Genomic DNA, 24,616 nt, shown 5'->3' on the forward strand with positions numbered 1-24,616 from the left:
GTTCCAGAGTAATCTGCCCTCAAAGAACATGAACAGCCATGACATTACATTTCAAAAATACAAAAATCGGTTTATCCGCAATATCTCTGGAAACGAGTGACCAATATCGAACCGGCCTGGTATCATATTGAAGGCACAGCGATTTGTAATTGAATGAGATCAACCACAAGCTTCTGTGATGCCAGGGGGAGAACTGGTAGCCGTCTGAACCGAGTGGGGGTCGGAATTAACGGGTCCCATATTATCCTATGGGGGGAAAACGTTACAGCTTTGCCAGGCGATATCTTCAGTTCCCAGGGGGCTATAGACAATGGCTGGAGGGACAAAGGCTGATATGTGTATAAGCAGCAAAACTGTGGACATTATGTGTATAAGGGGCACTACTGTGGTCACTATGTGTAAGGAGTACTACTGTGTAGTGTCACTTAAATAAATTGCAGCACTGTGTGAATAAGGGACACTTACTGTGTGAATAAGGGCCACTACTATGTGGTGTCATATGAATCAGGGGCACTACCTGCGGTGTAATGTGAATATGATTGTGCTACTGTGTGGCATCATTTTAATTGGAGTTACTTTTGTGTGACCACATCCCTTCCTTGTGGGACCACTGTGCCTTTATAAAGTATGTATAGTCTGCGGGGGGTTCCAAAACCCCTTGCATTGGCTCGGGCTCAGCTTAATGGGAGGGGTGGTCAATGTCAGGTGGTTCTACCACCTCTCCAGGACCAATTAAATCCCTGATTAAACCAATAAGTATAAGGAGCATGCTCACTATCACAGAGATGGACATATTTTTTGCAAAAAAAACATCCCCACCTCGGTCGAAATCAACACGTCCTCAAATGGAAGAACGAACGGCGAGTTTTAGCGAAATCTCTACAGATTGTTATAGATCCTCCTAGTTCCCGTGCCCCGTACCCAGCCTGCATAGCTCTCTGCCTGCACACATCTGCTCATGCAGAAGGAGACAGAAAAATACTCAATCTGGCATCCAAAAACGAGAAGAGGTTTCACTGTGAACTATTCCCAGCAGCCCCTCCCGTCCGACTGAAACTAGAAGCGTCCCAGCTTGTTTCGCCCGCGATGGCTTTTACTGTTGCAAGAACCGAAGTGGTTAAATTCTTTTCCAGCTGAGCTGGCAACTAGAGCCTCAGCGTGTTAGTCAGATCTCTGTGGGGGAGGCGGGGAGGAGCAGAGTCTGAGGAAGGAAGAAATCTATTCTCATGGGCACCAAACAGGGAAGGGAAGGGGGCATGGCAGGGATTGCATGTTCCCAGAAACTTTATTATATTTATCCTAGGAAAAAACTGTAGAGGGCAGAAGATAAGTTTGGTAGGTGCAGCGGAAAAACAGACAAAAGTACAATTGTAGGAGAAGCGGGAATTTGCATGCGACAGAAAGCAGAGCATTGTGCAAACAGGAGAGATAGGCAGCAGACACTGGTGTCCGTACACAGCGTTAATGCTGTTTATAGAGATGTCGAAATTGTTCAACGGGCCCTTTATGAAACGGATACGCAAATGCGCTGGGGACACCGGTTCGAATCCCAACCTTAGCGAATACCACAGCTCTGGCTAGGAAGGTATTAAGCAGCAAGGTGCATGGTGTATGAGGCCCAATATTATTTATATTGTCTGTATTTTGGTTTCTTCCTTCTACATATTGGGGCCGATTCTGGCCCGTTCCTTCAGGTCCGAATCCGGCCCTGTTTTTGATGGAGGAGACCTGCGCATGTGCGAATATGCGCATGTGCAAAGTCAACCCCGCTTTGCGAACACCTTCGTCGAGTGTCATGCCTGCTGAGGCGTTCCCTCGGTAACAGGAGGAAAGGTGGCATAAGCAGGCGCACGGCCAGCGTTTCCAGGGCACTCCACATAAAAACGCTGTGCGTTCCCCTGATAACGCAGGCTTGGCAATGCCTGCTTGGGGCATGATGTCAGCGGCCACCCCAAATTCAGAGTACAGCAGCTACATGAAAAGTAAGTATTGACCTGACTTTTCAGACCGAAGGCTGCAGACATCATTCGATGGTGAGTGACCATCGAATGATTTCTTCTTACTGGCGGCCGCATGTAAGAGGATGCATTATCGTATGTTACTGAGGGGATTCGAGCGGCGGGGAGGGGGGAAGGTGTTGCGGCGGGCAGCGTTTATCTGTTCACTAGGCTGTAATTACACGCAGCCTAGCGAACTGGTCTGAATCAGGCCCATTCTTCATTGACAGCTGGTAGTTCAAACATAGGCTTGCCATGCTACACCTATAAACCTGGACCATGAATTACACAGGTTCCGTGGCTGGCTCACTCCCAGCATGCACTTCACCTGGTTTTAATCAGCCACAGAACCTGGTTTAAAGATACATAACGGTAAGCCTATCTTTGTGGGCTCAGCTGACAGAGTGGGGGAGGGGGGGTTATGCACGAAGCATGAGACTTGCCTGCTGTCCTGGAGTGACACCCAATTTTCAGGCGCCTCCCAGCCATTTTGGGAGAGTAGCCATGTATAAGGAATACCCCTTTCCGACATAGCGAGATTCCTCGGATTGTGCCGGGCTCATCCAAATGGGTATGGATCATTGGATAGACAGACATTAGGTCGACACAATCATTAGGTCGACATAAGGAAAGTCGACAGTCAAAAGGGCAACATGGGGCTTTTCACTTTTTTGTCCCAAATGTCGACACAGTCGACATGGACACTAAAAAAGTACACCACATCCCCTCGCATGGCTCGCCATGCTTCGGGCATGGTACCTCACTATTTTATTCTGCCACCACACCCAAGTGGATGGTAGGGCATAAAGTACTGCCTGTCGACACATGTCGGTTTCAAAAACTGTGAAAAACCCCATGTCGACCTTTTGACTGTCGACCTTCCCCATGTTGACCTAATGCTTGTGTCGACCTAATGTCCCTGTCGACCTAACCCATGTCAACATTTAGTCATGTTGACCTTCATGCATATCGACCTTCAGTGGTAGACCTAATGCTTGTCGACCTTGTGACCGTATCCCAGCCAATTTACTCACTTCTGTCTGAAAGTGGAGGCCGGGGATGGCCGCATGCACGCGGAGCTCCGGTCCCCCACCCACGAAGCTCCACCAACCCCAGCCGCCAGAACAGCGTGCAGTGTGGCGGAGGGAGGCTGCTGAGGCGAGCGCCGAGCCGGGTGCCAGGGAAGCAGTCTGACCTGGCCTGAGGAAGGCTGCTGAGGTGAGTGCTGAGCGGGACGCAGCGACACCCAGCCAGAGGAAGGAGGGAGGCTGCTGAGGCGATCCATTTTCTTTGACTGACTGGCCCGTGGACCAATCAGAATATGGGGTCGGGGCTTCAGGGTTGTCAGGGGCAGAGCTATGCTCAGTGTCCCAGCAACATGAAAAAAAAATCAGTTTTGCTGTGCCATCGATGGAGGGAGACCATCTGGTGCCCCCAATCTATGGCATAAGTATTCAACATCGACCATAAGCCATTGATGATTTTGAATCATTGATGGTCGATGGCCAACCCTAACTCCCCCGTCATAATTAGAAGCCTCTGATAGGCTTATTGGTGCTTTCTGGGGGGGGGGGACAGGGTCACCAGTAGCGTAGTGAGTGTGAGTGCGGGGGAGGGGAATTGCACATCTTCGTGGAATCGGTTAAAACATATTCCAGGAACGCTGGTGCACTGTGATCATGTATCCCCCTGACAACGAGCATGTAACCCCTGGCAATGAGCAAGAAACTCTCTGGCAACCACCAAGAAACTCTTGACAATAAGCAATAAGCACGTGTTCCCTGGCAAATAGCATGTAACCTTCTGGCTATGAGCATGTTACCCCTAGCAATGAGCAAGGAACCCCTGGCAACGTGCATGTAGGTTAAGAAAATATATAATTAATGTATGGTGGAGGGCACCAGAAACTTTTTTGCTTTTTTAAAAAATTTCTAGCATTGCATGTGCTTATGTCATATGTGCCTAATGGCAGCCTGGCAGCCCTGACTTTTAGAGTACCAGAACAGACCCGGTTTACATATAAAAGGGGACGATCTGGGAATTTCCCAGACTATCAGGTGTAGTATTAAAGGGTCTGTGAGAAAAAAAAACAGTATTATTCAGAGGTGAAAAGTCCAGGGAAATTCCTGGTCCTATGTCTGGAAGTGGTATTAGTGACTGCATGTCATACTTGCCTACTTTTGAAAACTAGTTTCAGGGAGATTATAGTTGGTAATAGAATTTTGCACAGCGCCCCATTGAGGGGGCGTGTCATGCTCCACCCACAGTGCATGTCTAGTTCCATATATGGAGAGATTGTGAAAAGAGATTGGGAACGTGGCACCTAGAAGCGTGGGTGTGTACTGCTACATCTGGGAGGAATCTTGTAAAATTACTTATATCCAAATGTAGCTGAGCCCCAAAGCAGTTAGTAAGAGCTATTGAACTGGGTAAAGTGCTGGGAAATGGTGCTGATGATTCAATGTAAATGTATCTATCTCTCATACCTTTTATCACAAAAATGTAACAGTGTAATGTGGGCTAGGTGACATGAGGGAGATTGCTAGACTAATGAGGGAGAGAGGGAGACTGCTGCTATTTCAGGGAGTCTGCTGCAGGAAATACATGGGGCTCAAGCAGCATTGCCTACTTTTAAAATCTCCTCCATGGGAGAAGAGGCGTCATCAAGCCCCACCCCCCAGTACTGCAAATCCCGCAATTCGAGAAAATAGATGACTGCTTTATATGTGAATAAACAATTTGTACAGAGTGCTAGTACCAATATTAAATGTTCTAATAGAATAATCAAATAAAAATAAACATACATATAAATATCTAAAATTAGTACGAACAATTAATAAATGAATGTAATAAAAATGATTTTGCTAAAAAAGTGCTGACTGATGTCTTAAGTCAACAAAGAGGCTTGATAAATAGTTAGAGATGAGCAGGAGACATACCTTAGACAACTTATTGTATACAAAAACGATTTGTGTAAACTAAATAATAAGTTGTCTAAGGTATATCGGTCTCCTGCTCATCTCTATTTTAGAATATACGTTTGGAAATGTTATGCACTTAATTGGTTAATTGAATGCTTAGTACCCTCCCACAAGCTGGATTAGTAAGATGATATAAACCCACCAGCACTAACACCAGGTACACCTTGAGAAAGCTGAATCGAGGAGCGAAACGCGTTGGTTGACTACCTGTACGTAACTGATCACTTATTGAGCAACCGGACCAGCCTCTGAAGATCACCAGTGAGGCCAAATAGGAACAGACTCAAACCAACAACCAAACCCAGCTGAGCTTTCTTCTTCGATCAGATACGGTACCGTATGGACTTAAGACATCAGTCACCACTCTTTTAGCAAAATCATTTTTATTAAAACATTTAGTATTGGTGCTAGCACTCTGTACAAATTGTTTATTAACAAATAGCGCAGTCATCTCTTTTCTCTATTTGTATCTTTTGTTGAGGAGTGACACCCCCTTATTTCTGTACTGCAGCTTGACAGAACAGCTCTACACCCTGCGCCTCTATCAGGTAACATGTTATCAGTCCCTAGATCCCGCAATTTGCGGGTCTTTGAGGAGGGGGCGCAAGGCATTGGGCCTAATTCAGACCTGATCGCATGATTTTACTCAGTGTATGCAGTCTGTGCGTAGCCCAGGACTTACTCAGCAGCTGTGATATAAACAGGCTAATCGGGGCCTAAGCTGACGTCACATGACTTCCCTTCTAACGCCTGGGCACGCCTGCATTTTCCTGACACTCAAAGAAAACAGCCGGTTACCACCCCCCAAACTGCGGCAACTTGTCAATTACCTTGCGTATAGCCAGAGATAAAAAAATAGGACAGCGCCTTTCGCATGCGTGTTGCAATCAGTATGCATGTGCTGTCTATCGATAATCGTCCAGCCTGTGAATTCACAGCTGTGCGATCAGGTCCTGAATTAGGCCCTTAGTACAATGGTGGATGCTGCTAAATGGGTGAAGATTTGCTGCATGAGCGCTGCAGAATATCTGTGCACTATATAAGAAACTTTTAATAAATAAAATAAATTAGTGTCCTGATTTGGGGATTTGTAATGTTGGGAGGTATGAAGCTACAGTACTTATATACCATAAATCGATTTTAAAAACATAAAGTTTACAATCTGTGAAACAACATTTTTCTGATTTAAATAACATCTTTCCTAATTGATTTATTTATTATTTATTTACAGTGTCATATAGCGCAGCAGATTCTGTTGCGCTTTACAATGGATTATAACTATTATTAGTTTAAGGGGAATTATTATTTACAGTGTATTGGAACAGCGATGGGTACCAGATTTGCCCCCAGTTTTGCCAATTTTTTTATGATGCACTAGGATCTTAATACTGTTTTGGCCCAAGGGCCATATGGTCTAGTCTCATTATGCAGAATATATTTTTATTCATTTGGGTTAGGGACTTCTGCAATAGTTTAAAAAAGAATGGTTGTAATATATAACTTATAGTTGCAAATTCTTGGGTATAAATGTTTTGGATATTTCAGTGTATGTTAAATCCAATCAGTTGCTAACTATGGTATATAAAAACCTACTGCTAAAACCATATATATATATATATATATATATATATATATATATATATATATATATGTGTGTGTGTACAGAAATGAGGCCACTCTCCAGACTGAAGAAATTTTCACAGTTCCACTTTTTATTTAATTACGCTGCCACACCATTTTGGTCAACGTTTCGGCTCACCAACTGAGCCTTTGTCAAGACATGTGTACAGCCATCAGTGCATACATCTATACATGGACACCTATAATAACATATACAAAAATATATGTATCAGTCAATGAGGGATTCATAATGCATCAACACATCTAATGGGGGTAACCACAGTAAATATCTACCCAAATATAGGGCCTAGTCAATCATAGGTTTTTTTAGAAGGCTATGTAAATAGCACTATACTGTCAAATAGGTAGCAGCATTACAGTGGGACCTTAAACATAGGTATTATCCCCCAAGTAACAGGATAAAGTGCAGTGCAAAAAATGAGGTATATCGAACAACAGTAAATAGAGTATAGTGCGTGATATATACAGCCCACCACTGACCAACCCGGAGCTTACCTTATGGTGATGATCACAAAGTGCAGGCCATTAGCCGCGTGTAACTGCGGCGTGTGTGCTTCCAGATCTGGCTTCTGTATTTGTTCCTGTAGGTGGAATGCATAGCGCTTCCTACCTGGAATGCAAAGACGTCCCACGCACGGAGACTTCCGATCACGTGATCCTCACTCCGATCACGTGAGTTCTTTAGACTCAAATGCTATTGGTGTTCCTATGGACACCATATAAGCTATCAATACAATATCTGTGTGTCCTATTCGTTACAATAATTAATTAAAATCATATCACATTATTGTTTTATTCATTTATTGTACGGAGGCTCACATCTATTTTGCCTAAATCGATGCATACATGTTATTATGACATTATATATCAAGGGCAGTACTTATATAACATGAATCGGTTTTAAAAACATAAAGGTTTCCAATCTGTGAAACAACATTTTTCTGATTTAAATAACATTTTTCCTAATTTATTTATTTATTATTTATTTACAGTGTCATATAGCGCAGCAGATTCCGTTGCGCTTTACAATGGATTATAACTATTATTAGTTTAAGGGGAATTATTATTTACAGTGTATTGGAACAGCGATGGGTACCAGATTTGCCCCCAGTTTTGACAATTTTTTTATGATGCACTAGGATCTTAATACTGTTTTGGCCCAATGTCCATATGGTCTAGTCTCATTATGCAGAATATATTTTTTTATTTATTTGGGTTAGGGACTTCTGCAATAGTTTATAAAAGAATGGTTGTAATATATAACTTATATTTGCAAATTATTGGGTATAAATGTTTTGGATATTTCAGTGTATGTTAAATCCAATCAGTTGCTAACTATGGTATATAAAAACCTACTGCTAAAACCATATATATATATATATATATATATGTATATATATGTATATATACAAAAAAGAGGTTTATCGGAGAGCGCTGAATTATGTACCACCTAGTCACTTAAATGTAATATTCAACAATGGTAAACAATTTTTATATAATGACAATTGATTATTGTCCCTTTCCCGAATGAAACGTGGAGTTCTTGTTCAAGGTAAAAAGTTCTTTATTGAAACCCAACGCGTTTCGTCAGAACGACTTCTTCAGGGGTAAGGCAGAATAATATTTTCCTGAGTATTTTCCATGATCAACGATAATAATTCATACAGGATAATAATAAAACATCCGTGAAAGGTAAGTGGACGCCAAACTGGCTAGATGATTGGATGTAGAAGAATATCCGGGAATATCGGAGTATTTTTAGGGTCCCCAGTTAGATGATTCAGGGGGAAGCTTTCTTCTAGGTAATAAGTGCCCGGTCTTTTAGGCGTAAACGCACTATAAAAAATTCAGTAGAAAAATGATCTAGTATGAAGAATCCAATATGGATAGGTGTGGTCTTAGGTTATAGGGATCACCATACCAAAATGGTGGATGAAATAGGAAAACCACCGCAGCCTTACGGATTTAAAGAGACACAACGATCATCGGGAGTGGGACTCACAAAATCGTGTAAAAGTAACATTTTCCAAAACCAGTGGATAATTCCAAAGTGACTTGGCTTTGAGAAATCACTTCCCAAATATATGTCACCACAATGTAGCAGTATTAAGTAGCTCCTTCACTGGCTGACTGTCAGCCAGTGAAGGAGCTACTTAATACTGCTACATTGTGGTGACATATATTTGGGAACTGATTTCTCAAAGCCAAGTCACTTTGGAATTATCCACTGGTTTTGGAAAATTTTACTTTTACACGATTTTGTGAGTCCCACTCCCGATGATCGTTGTGTCTCTTTAAATCCGTAAGGCTGCGGTGGTTTTCCTATTTCATCCACCATTTTGGTATGGTGATCCCTATAACCTAAGACCACACCTATCCATATTGGATTCTTCATACTAGATCATTTTTCTACTGAATTTTTTATAGTGCGTTTACGCCTAAAAGACCGGGCACTTATTACCTAGAAGAAAGCTTCCCCCTGAATCATCTAACTGGGGACCCTAAAAATACTCCGATATTCCCGGATATTCTTCTACATCCAATCATCTAGCCAGTTTGGCGTCCACTTACCTTTCACGGATGTTTTATTATTATCCTGTATGAATTATTATCGTTGATCATACACTCAGGAAAATATTATTCTGCCTTACCCCTGAAGAAGTCGTTCTGACGAAACGCGTTGGGTTTCAATAAAGAACTTTTTACCTTGAACAAGAACTCCACGTTTCATTCGGGAAAGGGACAATAATCAATTGTCATTATATAAAAATTGTTTACCATTGTTGAATATTACATTTAAGTGACTAGGTGGTACATAATTCAGCGCTCTCCGATAAACCTCTTTTTTGTGTATCTCTTGCCTGACTCCCACTAACAGGGGAGCCTTATCGGAGTAGCAGCAGATATTAAGAACTGATAGCGCAATACGAGGTCCATACTGTGTTTTTGTATATATGTATATATATATATATATACACAAAAACAATACCACTGCGCAAAACCTCAGGATTGAATATATATGTCTCCCATGTAGTGTGCAGCTATTCTCCAGTACTCAACCAGGGTCCAGCGTAGAATTGTATGCAAAGAAAGGAGAAGCGCACAATGAGCAAGATAAAACACAGTTCTTTTACTGACAATATATGCTCACATACATGTGGGTTAGGGTATAACAGCTTGCCAAGCTTGTAATGTGATGTAGGAACGGACGAGGTCACAGGACACGGTCAAAGGAGGTACTCGGTCTCAGACAGCCTCTCACGCTGAAATAACGCCGGTCTCCACGCTCCGTCTCAATCTCCGTCTCCAGACAATCACACAAGGTGACGTTACTGCGTCCACCGTATAGGCCACGCACAACGCGTTTCAACACCTCTCCAATCCATCCTTAATGCTGCTGCTAGGCTCATCTTCCTCTCCCGCCACTCTACCTCCGCCTCCCCCCTCTGTCTATCTCTTCACTGGCTCCCCATTCCTTTCCGAGTTCTCTTTAAACTCCTCACCACCACCTACAAGGCTCTCTCCTCCTCCACCGCTCCTTACCTCTCTTCACTGATCTCTATCCACACTCCCTCCATCGCTAACCGCCGACTGACCTCTCACCTAATCACCTCCTCTCACTTCCGTGTCCAAGACTTCTCTCGCGCTGCCCCCCTGCACTGGAACAACCTCCCGCCACCCATCAGGCTTTCTGATTCCCTTACCTCCTTCAAGCACTCCCTCAAAACCCACTTTTTCCGACTAGCCTATCCCTCCTCCAAACCTCTTTAATCCTCCTGTACGTTACTTTGTAATTTGTTTTTTGTTTGCTATGTACGGCCCTGCGCCTTATAAATAAACGTACTACTACTACCTTTCATTTTTCAAACCAAGACTGTAACATGACAGTTAGGAGCTGATTGGCTGTTTTTTCCTCACTCTCCACTTTACCACTTTTTGAAGCTTGATACATCTGGCCCTTATTCTTTAAGTCTAATATTCCATTGCTTTAAAATGAATGGAACATCATTATATAATTTAATAATATACAACAGAAATCAAAAAGCTGTTGGTAATGTGCTATGTCTTAGGGGTAAATTTTCTAAAGCTTCTAAAAATGACAAGAGCTGATGTTGCCCGTAGCAACAAATCAAATTCTATATTTTTTCAAGAAGATTTAATACATTTAAACCTTAGTTTCTGATTTACATACAGGGCCATTGAGATATATATGGTGGACCCGGGTGATGCAGAACGAGCATGGCCAAATTCCGAGGTGTGGCTATGTACCCACTGAACAAACTCCAGAATTGAGACAGTGCTGCTTAAATTGAGACATTAAAAAAGCGTATTAGTTCGACTCAATAGCTGGTGCAGAATCATGCCAAAGCTCAGGTCATTAGTATCCGCTCCTCCCTCTCTCGTCTGATCAGTCCTACTTCTCTAACTGCCCCACAAGTAGCATGATGTGGTCTTGATAGTAGCAGCACGACAGGTATGGAACCTGTGAACACTGGAAACACTGCTAGCATGCGTGATTACATCACTCTAGTGGCGAGACGTAATAGCGTCAGAATTCAGATGGCGGAATTCAGATGTTTTTAAAGGAACGATCATTTACCAGGCAAAACCATGCATTGTAAATGATTGCTGCTTGCTATAAAAAAATCCTTCACTGGAGATCATTCTTCATCTCCAGTGAATGCGGACTGTATCAACCTGGTTGAGAACTGAGGCTGTGCTGCCTAAATGATGACATTAGTTGAGAGCATTGGCGGATCCAGAGGGGGGGCTGCAACATAGTTCAAAATTCAAATAGGGGAGCCACACCCACTGCCATTCCAAACTGACTCACTGGCAATTGGTATGTCTCCTCCCCAATTTGAATTTTGAACTGTGCTGCAGCCCCACCCCTGGAGCCACGAATGGTTGAGAGTTATATTTAAAATTGTACATTATTTATTAGGCTCCAAACAAATATGGTCTAAGAGGGGTATGTTGTTTATAAAGGGAACTATTTAGATCTTCAGTTTTAGGGCTAGAAACATAGTTTCTGCTGATCCCGAGACACAATAACCACACAATGACTTAATGTAATATGTTTCTGTTACAGGCTGATTTAATTCTAGTTTTGATGATTCGTGTTCTCAGAATCACTGTCTGCTTCATTCATCAGACAGCCCACCAAAGGGCTCATTAGATGTAAATGTCAGATGTAATGTGTAGTGCAGAAACCCGTCATGGGGTACAGCTGAGCAGCCTTTCTAATGTTTCACCTTTATTTTGTTTTGTAGGTTGAAGATAGAATAACAGCACAGCAACTTAGAAGATCAACAAATCCCAAATTGTGCCATCTGCGTGGTCTTTTTGTCTCTTTCATTAGCAGCTCATAAAATATTTGAAGTTTTAAAGGGATGTTCCCTTAACACATGCATCTCCGTACCTCTATCATCTGAATTATGGGGATAATTCATACCTGATCGCACAGCTGCAAATTCGCTGCGGCCAGCGTTAAATTAATCCGCCGCACCACCACAGTGAAATCCCGCCCTGCGAACCAACGAATGGATGTGTACGGCTACACATTCATTTGCAGCCATGCAAATATGTCCAAAACCCATCGTAACAGGCTCACCAGCAAATTATTTACTATTATTATGCAATCCTAACAGGATATAAAGATCTCCCAGATGAACTTACTGGTGAACTGTATCGGTAAATATACTCATCTCAACTAATATCCACCTGTTTTGGGAAGTGTACAATTTTCTGCTGAGTGGTCCTTTCTCTCAATACCACCTGGGCGGCACCAATACGAGCGGATCCTCCCAAAATTCTACATCAAGTGGCAGTGTGTATATGTTTTTAACATCAATTTATTTTAATATCATATGAATTTATTATTGTATGTGTACCATTAAATGTTAATTTTTTATTCAAAAACTCCTCATTGGTTTTAGCGCTACCTTCTCTTTTCCTTTTTTAGGCTACCCCCAGGTGCCTACCTCCTGTCAATCCAAAGGTAAACACAGGGGGGTTTCTGGTTGCCCGGGAACCACCCTCCTATTGGCGGGTGCCGGATGGGGTCCCGACAGTTGGGATCCCGACAGTCATTTACCCGACGTCAGGATCCTGACTGTTAAAACACCGACAGATAGGTTCCCGATGGCCATCGGTTATTCTGCCTCGTGGGGGTCCACGACCCCCATAGAGGGAGAATAGAATAGGTGGCGAGCGTAGCGAGCCACTGTGCCCGCAGCGTGGCAAGCGCAGGGGGTTTGTTGCACTCACCATGCTGTCTGAGTCCGCCCAGTCGGGATCCCGACGTCGGGCTAATGATTGTCGGGATCCCTCTTGGCAACTGCCTTAAATTATGACAACAATAGCACTGGTATATAATATCAATAGAGGTGCCACCACATCATGCAATTTAAGGGACAGAGCAGAGATGCTGCACATGACTAGTGTACCAGCTTCTTATACCAGCTTTACTGTATGTGTGGATCTGAGCCCTCAAACATCACAATGGACCAGAGAGCAGCTTCCAGGAGGAAGAGACAAGAGCCTTACCATGAAGTGGGAGATTGCGAGCTTAGAAAGTGCAATACTGGTTCTATTATGTTTGTGTATGTATTTATTATGACATGTTTAACCTTTTCCTGACCACATATCTTATTTAAATGTTTGAAACAGCTTATACTATAGACCAGGGGTGGGCAATTATTTTGGCTGAGGGGTCACTTAACAATTCCAGTAAATATTCAAGGGCCGCACACAAAATTCATATTACGCCACACGGTATGAGCTCAAATTCTATAAATAGAAAAACAGGCTGTTGCTTATTTTGTAGGGAGCATCTACCTAGCACCCTACGGGACAACTGAGACATTGCTCGGCTGCCCTGAACTGCTGTGCGGCGCCGGCGGCTCAGCTGTCACCCAATCCAGTCAGGGCAGCAGAGATCCGGGTTATGCAGCGCCGCTTTAGAAATCCCGGCCTGCTGCCCCGTGTGGAGTGCAAAACATGTCCTCAGCGGCACCGCGTGCCATTCAATATCGGGCCATAGTTTGCCCACCACTGCTCTAGAACATATATATATACTGGTAAATATTAATACTGTATTCCATGCAGTATCCAGTATATAAAAATATTAATTTTCAGGGCTGTTAACACTCCCCCAGACTTCCGTATTTACTCCAATGTGCTGCAGAGTGGGAGATTTTGGTTATATTTGGAAACCCCCCTCTAAAATACTGCGTTTGCCACTGCAATCACCTTGCGAACAGCCAGTGATCAGATAAAGTAGCAGGATTTCATCTCAGGACGGCCTTGCGCATGCGTACTGCGACACGTGCGCATCCCCTAAAAAGTATTGGGGCTCTGCCAGGTTCTCTACTGCCCCGGGTCTCAGAGTCCCTCACCGACAGCAGCTCTGCCCAATCACTGGGAAAATGGCGCGTAGTCAATTTGTGTGTGTGTGCAGTTGGGAAGTTACCATGGAAATGAATGCCATTTTTCCAGAGGCCTACGCATGTTCAGTAGACTCTAGTCTTCTAGTGCTCAATTCTGTCAGCCAATTAGAGAGTAGAGGGTATGGACGGAGGCTGCAGTAAACATGGTATTCTTCCCCTCATAATACCACCCTGCAGTGCCAGAACTTGGGGGTGGTTAGCCCAGGTGCAAAAATATAATTTGTGTCCCACTCCACCCTAAATCAAGTTCACAATGTGCAAAGAAGCAGAAGGTGACAGGGAGAGGCAGGGGGAGGCAGAGTATGGCAGGGAAAAACAGTGGGTGACAGGAAGAGTGTGACAGGGGCAGCAGCAGGCCCCTTAGTCCTCAGGAGCACCTGCTGCACCAATGGTAGTTCCACCCTGGTTACGGTGCTAGGCTTTTATACACCCTGTCCCTCCCACTGTGTGTGTGTGCCCAATAACCAGCTGATCTTCTGGCTAAAACAAAACAGCTCTCGCCTTGTCAATTATTTCCTCCCATGTAGATCTAACAACTGAAACTGGAACCTGTCCAGTCCAAGCACGCTGTGAACTAACCTCTGGGCCTGGCCATCTTACTGATTCCTGACATTGGCTTCAGCGGTTCTATTTACAAGCAGAATCGTATAGACGTTGTTCCCTAGGATATGCTCATGTGAATCCGTACAGCATTTGTCAGTGGCCTTGAGCACTGGTTAAATTCAGAAATAATAGCGTCTCCTTTGGATTTCTGGAAATTACAGTAACTGGTCTGCAGATGGCAGTCTGTTAGTATTTTATTTTATTTTTTCCCCACATTTTCTAATTTATTGATAACTTAACTGCCATTAAACTCATAGCATGGACGGCTTTGAAGCTCCTCAGCAATAATAAGCTAATGATAATTAAATTAATATTGTTTCTCGATCGTGAGGTGTTTTTTTTTTTGTTCCGGTGAATACAAATTCTGCCTCTGATTTTGCAGAGAACGAACAGCACGTACGAAATGATAATTGCGGGGAAGTGTTTTAATTTTGCCGGCGGTGTGACTCTGCATTCGCAGCACTGTTTATGGGGAATGATGGCACTTTCGCAACGACTAGATATTTGTTTTTAAAGCGCGCATAGTTTTGAGTTGATCTCTGCTGTGTGGTAATGAGGGAAGTTTTTTTAAGCAGGGTTTAACGGATTGATTTGGAAGATCTATAACTATTACAATCTTGTTATTTTAAGCCTGTCGCTGTGTTTTGTATGTAGTAGTTCTCGGAATAACAATATTTTTACCTCAGAATAGCATCTTTTTTTGTGTACTCCTGCCTTTGTACTTTGCAGTATGACTATGAAATCGAAACATCCTATTGTCCCCAAAAGTGCGAATTTCAGATCAAATTCAGAAAACCAAACAATCAAATTCAAACAGCGCCAGTTTCTCAAACTGCTTGGGCATTTTTTTTATTTGTACTATCAGCGGCGTAACTATAGCACCGCAGCCCCCGCCACCGCGGGGGGGCACTGTGCATGTGGGGGCGCCGGGGGCTGCGGTGCTATAGTTAACCCCCCCCCCCCAATCCCCCGCAGACTTACTTATTATGCTGGTCCCGGCGGCTCCGTTCTTCTGCTGAGGACCACCACAAAATGGCCGCCCCCATATAGCACACAGTTCTCTGAAACTGTCTGCTGTATGGGGGCGGCCATTTTGTGGTGGTCCTCAGCAGAAGAACGGAGCCGCCGAGACCAGCGCGATAGATAAGTCTGTGGGGGATTGGGGGGGTTACATAGGGGGCGGGGCAGCAGGGCAGGGGGGTAGGGGTGCTTGGCGGGGCCACTGTGTACTATTACCATAGGCCCGATTCAGAGTTGAACACTGTTGTGCGAATTCGCAATCCGTTCAATTATCGAATGGCTGTGCGTGTGTTAGGATCCTAGCATGCATACGTGAGCCCAAATAACTTTAGAAATAACTAATTGATCTAATCGTAATTTCCTCACAACTGATTGACATGAAGCTGACATTTGGGGGTGTAACAGAACGTTTTCTGGGAGTGGCAGAAAAAACACAGGTGTACACAGGCGTTTTAAGGGAGGGTGAGTGACACCAGTGCGGACCTCAATCAGCCGGTCGCAGGTGACTGGTAGGGTCACACTTAAGGTCCATACGCACTGGACGATTATGCCCAGCAATATGGACAGCGATGATCGCTATCATCGCTGGGGGGGGGAAGCCGCTCAGTGCATCACACTTAGTGGCTTTCCCTCTGCCCGTCAGCGGAGGGGTGCACGGCTTTGCATAGCGCAGTGCTATGCAAAGCCGTCCACAAAGCCACTCATCTGCTGGTAATAGCAGCAGATGAGCGGCTTTCCCAGTGATGATGCGGGAACGTGCATCACCACTCATCGCCGGGCCGTACCCACTGGGCGACTTTGAGCTGAAAGCCGCTCAAACGTGCTGTTAAAACTTTTGAGCGGCTTTCAGCTCAAAGTCGCCCAGTGTGTATGGGGCTTAACTCACATTTGCACAGACTGTAAAAATCATTCCATGGTTTGTGAATTGCGTATGGATTTGCAGGTGGATAGCGAAAAGAGTCTCATCTGTTGAACTACCTCAACTATTTCTCATGCAGTGGTCTCTGTCCAGTGGGGTAAGTAACCGGGGTAGAAGGGTGCATCTATAGCTGCAGGGAGAATGTCCTCGTGTTCTTATACTTCTCTTCATTTAAAGAATGTTTTTCTCTGACCTGGACCTGTTAAAACACTTATTTGACAATTTATATCATTTAGATCTTTTAGTCATAAGATTTGTGATGTAGGACATGCACCATTTTAGTTGTCCTTCTTTGTACCGTCTCCTAATGTATTTATATCTTTCTGGAGATATGGCCTCCAGAACTGGACACAGTATTCTAGATGAGGCCTCACCAATGACCTATACAGAACTGGACAAAATGCTCTAGATGAGACTGTACCAATGACCTATACAGAACTGGGCACAGTATCCTAGATGAGGCCGTACCAATGACCTATTCAGAATAGGACACCGTTTTCTAGATGAGGCCGCACCAATGACCTGTACAGAACTGGACAGAGTATTCTAGATTAGTTTGTACCAATGACCAATACATAACTGGGGACAGTATTCTAGATAAGGCCATACCAATGACCTGTTCAGTAGCATTATTACTTCTTTTTTTCTACTGCGGATTCCTTTCCTATGCAACCAAGCATCTGACTTGCCTTCCTCATTGCTTTGTAACATTGCCTACCTGCCTTTAAGTCACCTGAAATAAAAGTCTTAAAGAGCATTGGTCCAAGTTCAGATCCCTGGGTTAGTCCACCGTTAATAGTTCCATCCATAGAATGCACTTTACTTTGCCTGTCTGTTAACTATCCTGCAACCTAGATTTTATCCATTCCACTGTTTTATATAATTCAATCCTACATTTTCAAGTTTATTTGGCACTTTGCAATGTGTGATCATGTCAAATGCCTTAATAAACGCTAGATATTCTACATTTATTACATTTATGCCCCCAGACCTACTATTTCAGTCACAAAGTCAAAAAAGTCAGTAAGATTTGTTTGTCATGATCTCCCCCCAGTAAATCCGTGCTGTCTGGGAGCCCAAAAGTTGTTCGATTTAAGATATTAGACAACTCTTTCTTTTAGTAGTGTTTCCCTTATTTTCCCTACTACTGGTGTAAGGCTTACAGGTCTATAGTAATTTGCTTCTTCCTTGCTGCCACTTTTGTGCTGTTACAACATTCCCTCTTTTCTAGTTGCACTTGCAGATAGTGGCTGGTTAAATAATTCTGTTAATGCATCTTTAAGCTCTCTTATTTTCCATCTGGTCCCACTGATTTATACACTTATCATTTTAAATTTTGAGCGTTCAATTAGAACCTTCTCTGTAAATGTACTTGTATTTACTTATTTCTTATGAATGTCCTTGCCACTTAACTGTAACCCATTCCCTTCTACTTCTATAATGAATAATGAGCAAAAATAATTATTTAGATGATCTTCTGCTGCCAAGCACCAAGCTCTCGCTCTCTTAAGTCTTATTTTGCTCTATTTGATTTTCTCCTTTTATTTGGAAAAATTTTTGCTCCCTTTATCATCCATCAGGGAAGATATACCTCGGACATTGCCACCACTCCTAGGATTTGTCCTATTCTATCCTTTCTAAATAAATTGTATCCTTGTATAGCTATGCTCCAGTTATCATTTGCATTATGACTCCATAATAGCCACAATATCCAATCATCCCGTCAATGTCGTAGTTAGCTCTGGAATTTTTGCGTTGACCCGGTGATGTGCGGTGGGTCCCGGCGGCTCCCCTCTCTTACCCGGCCTGGATCATGATGCTGCTGCAGGGGGGGTGGCTCTCCTCCCTGCACCCGGAAGAGGATGTAAAGTGCAGGGAGGAGGAGGTCACAGGTCCGGGCAGCACAGCTCTGTGCTGCACAGACACAGGTGAGGGGGGGGGTTGGTGCGAGGCGGCGGGGGGTCGCGTTAGAAGCCCATAGGCTTCTATGGGGCATCGCCAGATTTTTCTGGCGTTGTCCCCCCGCCGGGTTACTCAAAATTATAACGTTACCCTGATAACATTTTTTGTTTAGAGAATCTCCCCCTGAGTCTGCTAAGCTCTAGATTTGTATCCAACCATCAGGTAAAAAGACGGCAAATTGGACAAGTGTATGAGGGCCTTAAGTCTGAGCCAGGATCACAGTGATCTTGGGTGTCTCTACATAATTTTAAACAGGAACACGCTCTCTGCTACATTGATTTTTATGTTTTACACCATATTTGCTCGGTACTCGGGAATAAACAATTATGATTACAACCAACTTTTTCAATAGTGCTGTTCCAGCAAATAAGGAATGGTGACGCAGTTCCGTTCTTATTACACTACCACATAAGGAAATAATACTGCATGTGTAGCTTTGTGTGCAAGGAGTGATGGTCATTATCCCTGATGGCATTGAGCTATAGGGATAGGAGTTTACCAGAGTCGCAGACCAGGGAGAAGGGTACTTCCTTCTATGAATCACATGTCCGCTCCAGGATACTCATGCCCTATCACATGCTGCTGGCTGGGAAATTCTGGGATCTATATTGTTGGCTGTGAAACAGCTTACTAAACTAATTCATTATTGATTAATTAATTGGCTGTTAGGATCATTCAATTGGTAAATTACACTTCTGCGCTGGAATCCTTCTATTAAAGATATAGTTCTGACACCAGTATTTGTCTTATTTTCCACTTTGAAGTTTCATATAGATAGTAATATATAATGTAGTATATAATGTAGTCAGCTCTCATAATGTGTTTCTCTATATTGTGCCCTATATTTACTGTATAGCAGGGTAACACCGGAGAGTTTTGCCACCTCGTAATGCCAAATCGCCTAGTGTGTACGGGTGATTGTGTGCCGCCATGGTGCACCTAATGCTAGGTTGGAAGCATGGAACATGATTGTCCTGTCCTTTATTAAAGTCGTTCCGGCATGTACAGAGAATCTGGGATTAATAGCATGCAATCCCATGTTTGAACCAATGCTCGTAGCTCTAGTGTGTATGCAAAATCTGGGCTCCTGGGCATTTGTTCTGATGTCTGATCCAACACCCATTACTTCAATGTGTGTACAGAATCTAGGCTCAAGAGCATTCATTTCGATGTCTCAACCAATGCCCATTGCTTCAATGTGTGTACAGAAACAGGGCTCAAGAGCATTCATTCCCAATATCTCAACCAACGCTCATCGTTCTAATGTGTGTACAGAATCTGGGCTCAAGAGCATTCTTTCCAATGTCTGAACCAACGCTCGTGACTCCAGTGTGTACAGAATCTGCCACAAGGGATCCGCAGTGCACAATTATGGATGGCCATCCACACATCCACCATCGATAGTTACACTTCATGGCTATAAAACATTCTAACATTCCTTATAAAACATTCTATCACCGGCCATTGATGGTACCCGCCATCGCTTAGTCACGCATGCGCAGAAGAAGAGGTGGGTCGCCCCGCTGGAGGTGCATGCATGCGCAGTAAAGACTTTAACTAGAGATCAGTTTAGCGCATGCATGCACCTCCTGGCAGCCGAGCGGCAGCCAAGCCGACGCTGCGCACGTGCACATGGCAGAATGCCCGGCTGGCCATATACCAAGCTGCGCTGCCACTGCTCAGCCAGTGCCACATTGCTGGGCGAAGAAGCCGCAAAAGGAAGTGAGCCCTGGACCAGTGGTATGGCAGGAGACGGACTGAGGGACTATCCGACTGCCAGGGGGAAAAATGAAAAAAAAAAAATCATCGCCATTGGATGCCATCCATCGATGGCCTAAAACTATTTGACACTCATCTTTCGATGCCCTAAACATCGAGCACTAAGTCCCGATCATCGATGTTTTGGGAACATCGATAGGCGATGGCCATCCCTATGCCCAATTACAGAGTACATAGACGAATAAGGAAAACAGTGACTTACAGTTGAATACAATAGAGGATAAGTACAGGGTACATAACCATAGCAGAGGACACTGACATAAGTATCAGCGAACCGCAGGACTTAGTGCCATCAGAGATGGTTTAATTAAGAGAATGAGGGAAGAGGGCCCTGCTCGAAGGGCAGACAGACAGGGCAAACACAGATGGGGCTTACTGTGAATGTGGATACAGGCTTGGGAGAAAGTTAGAGAATTCCATAGGTAGGGAGCAGCATGAGAAAAGTTTTGGAGGTAAGAGTGGGAGCAAGTAACCAGTAGGCAGGAGAGGTGGCATGCATTTGTGGGGCAAAGAGGATGGGTAGGAGTGTAAAGGGACATAAGGTCAGATATGTAAATTGAAGAGGTGTGGGCTTTGTAAGTGAGTGTGATATAAGCTTGAATTGAATTCTGAAAGAGAAGCCAGTGTTATGGTGTGTACACACGGTACTTTTTGCCTTCCGATGTTGACGATATAGGGTTTTAACCCTTCAGATCCCGATCCGATTCCGATGCGCGTTCACGTATCGCAAGGCAGAAAGTCTTGTCTGCCTTGACTATATAGTGCAGATCTGCACTATATAGTCAGACTTGTATGCAAATCGGATGTGCCTTCAGATACTATCCACGATCCAATCTGATTGGATCGTGGATAGTATCTGAAGGCACATCTGACTTGTGTACACACCATAAAGCACAACGGAATCTGCTGCGCTATATAAGAAACTGTAAATAAATAAAGGGTTTGTAAAAGAGAGGAGGTCGATGTGGTGCGTTTGATGACAAAGTTGAGCTGGACTGCAGCATACCATATATACTCGAGTATAAGCCTACTTTTTCAGAACATTTTTTATGCTGAAAAAGCCCCCCTCGGCTTATACTCGAGTGAGGGTCCTACTTGAGTCAATACGTTTTCCCAGTTTTTTGTTGTAAAATTAGGTGCCTCGGCTTATAATCGGGTCGACTTATACTCGAGTATATACGGTAATATGTAATGAATGATCATCAATGGTTTTAACTTTCGATGGTCACCCATTGCAGTTGACTGACTGGGACTTGGGCCAATCAGAACATTTGGGTGGGGCTTCATGGTCAGGGGTGGAGCTATGAAATAAAATTATTTGGTTATGCTGTGCCATCGATGGTTCTCCCCATCGATAGCAAAACTATTCTACATCGGCCATAAAACATTGATGATTATGAATGGTCAATGGCCATCTCTAATTGTAATATAGACAGATCTGTTTACTTTTCAGGGGGCTGAGGGGCAGATTTATTAAACTCGGTGAAGTGATAAAGTGTCTGGATTTTATCACTGGCCAATCAGCTCCTAACTGTGAAGTTACAGGCTTGGTTTGAAAAATAACAGTTAGGAGCTGATTGGCCGGTGATAAAAAACCAGACACTCTATCACTTCATCGAGCTTAACAAATCTACCCCTGAGCATTTTTGCTACAGTGCTGGTCCCTCAGATTGTTTCACTAGTCCCGTACCTCCTACCTGTATGTACCACCTACCTATCAGTATGGAAGATGCTTCCTGATGGAAGAGGAGCATCATCATCACTAAATAAGGCAGTGTCTTTGCGGCCACCACTTATGCCAGTTACATTAGCCGCTATGTGAATCGCAATTGTCCCCTTGCGGGCTCGGTGGCTCGCTCCGCTTCGCTCACCACAACATTACTAAAGGTAATAGATTTATTTAGTAACAGTTTCTTATATAGCGCATACATATTCCGCAGCGCTTTACAGAGTATAGTTGAACATTTACCTCAGTCCCTGCCCCAGTGGAGCTTACAATCTATATTCCCTACCACATGTACATGCGCACACAGACATTCTAGGGATAATTTTGTAGGGAGCCAATTAGCCTACCAGTATATTTTTGGATTGTGGGAGGAAACCGGAGTACTCAGAGGAAACCTACGCAAGTATGGGGAGAATATACAAACTCCGCACAGTTAGAGCCATGGTGGGGATCGAACCCATGACCTCAGTGCTGTGAGGCAGTAATGCTAACCATTACACCATGGTGTGGACACAGGAGGGTTGACCCTGAAAATAACCCTCGCGGCTCGCAGTATGCTACGTAAGTTCCATAGCATAAGCAGTGGCCACAAAGATGAGGAAGTACCTAGTCAACATTTTACAAGTCTATACAAATGCATCAAACATTTCCCTGATGGAAACCACGTGTTTCGCCTTCTTGTCGGTCTTTATGCAGACAATGTAATGGTAGCCGGTGGACCTGTCCTCTCAGCCCATCTCCCAATCCCTGTATAAGTACACGAGGCTCAGGGTCCGCTGGCAGCCGTCTATTTTTTTCTGGTTTGCTTTGTGTTAAGCCTCCATTCAGCTGAGACGGCAGAGCCTGTGCTGGCAATAATTGCTGCAGTCTAGACAGTGTCTGGTATGAGGCACAAGAAAACCCTCTTTCCATCTCTTGTCCTCTGTTCTATACATCTCTCTCCCTGCTCTCCTCCCATGCATCTGCCCAGTGCTCCATTCTTCTGCAACTTGCCCCTGCCCTGTCTCCAGAGACCAGACACCATCTCCTCAACAGCTGCTCCTGCCCCGGCCTGCTTTCCTCAGCACTCAGCATTCCCTGCTCCGTACAGTCATCTCAGGAAGGGTCGATGAGTGACAGGATCTATGGGGAAACTGTCTCTGGAATGTATGTTCAAGGCTGTCTTGACAGGATAGTCTTCCCCTGTGCTGTCAAAGGTCACCTCCATCCCTGGAGTGGAAGGGAGAGTTCTGCACCTAATCCCTTCCTGTCCATCACACCTTTCCTCCCTTACATCATGTGTGTTACTGACTTTCCACCCCATGTGACTAGGACAGCTAGCTCCTTTATCTCCAGACATAGCAGATTTATGCCTGGATCACCTTTCTCTGTGTCCCCAGTGTTGCTTGTCCAAGACTCAAATGGGCTTAACAAATTTGTAGCAGCAATAACAGTGCCAAGATATTTTATTACCACCCCCCTCCGACATATTGGCTGAGCTGGGACCATTTTTTATGTCTGTGGGCCCAATATTTTATTTGATTCATTATGTTATTTCATTGTTCTGTCCAGAAGGAAGATGATTGCAGAATTACAGCTCAGTGGGTGGCATCATATAGGGGGCGTCAGTGAAAACACTTTAATTTATTGCTAGGCATGCACCCAGATCCAGCTCCCCTATTGCCCCCTGTCCAATAAATAGGTGAGCTGAAGGCCCACGGCCAATCACCATTCTCCTCCTTCTGTATTGGGCCATGATTACTTGGTGCAATACTCATCAACACCTCCTATTACCCGCGGACATGACCTCTATATTCTATTTTAGCCACTCATTAGGTACAGAGAACATGAACATTTGTGGAGTTTGTATGTTCTCTGTGTGCTTGAGTGTGTTTCCTGTGGGTGTTCCAGGTTCCTCCAATACTCCAAATTAGGGATGCCATCGTTACCATTGCCATCAAAATGCAAATGTCCATTGATGGTGGTATAATATGCAATAGGTGACCATCAATGGTTGTACCTATCTGGAGGAAACACATAAAAACATACGTAGGAAGAACACCTAAACGCTCTACACACATGAGAGTTTATTTACAAAGATGCGAGTTCTATTGAAGACTGGATGTTGCTATAGGCAACCAATAAGATTCTATCTATTATCATCTAGAAGGTGATAAATAAAAAGTAAATTCCGAAAAAGAAAATTACCATCTTAGTAAATAATAGTAGCACATAGTACCTTGGTAGGAACTGAATCCAAGACTCCAGTGCTCTAAGACCGCAATGCCAATTTGGGTTCAATTATGTCTTACCAAAATGATGATCATGGGCTTCATTATGCGAATGTGTTTATTTTATTGAGGTTGGCAATTGCGGAGGTTAGGACCATGGAAAACTTTGGAGAGGGTTTGCACAATATCATCCACTAGAAAAGCATAGAAGTTTATATCGTTAACGAACAGTCAGTTCCCAAATATACAATAGCAATTTAGGTACTCTTTACCTAGAACGGCGCCCATCGCGACCATCGCGACCATCGAATGCACTAAAAAACGGGT

The sequence above is a fragment of the Crinia signifera genome, chromosome 9, assembly GCF_055691185.1.
Source record: "Crinia signifera chromosome 9, ASM5569118v1, whole genome shotgun sequence".
NCBI classification, from domain to species: domain Eukaryota; kingdom Metazoa; phylum Chordata; class Amphibia; order Anura; family Myobatrachidae; genus Crinia; species Crinia signifera.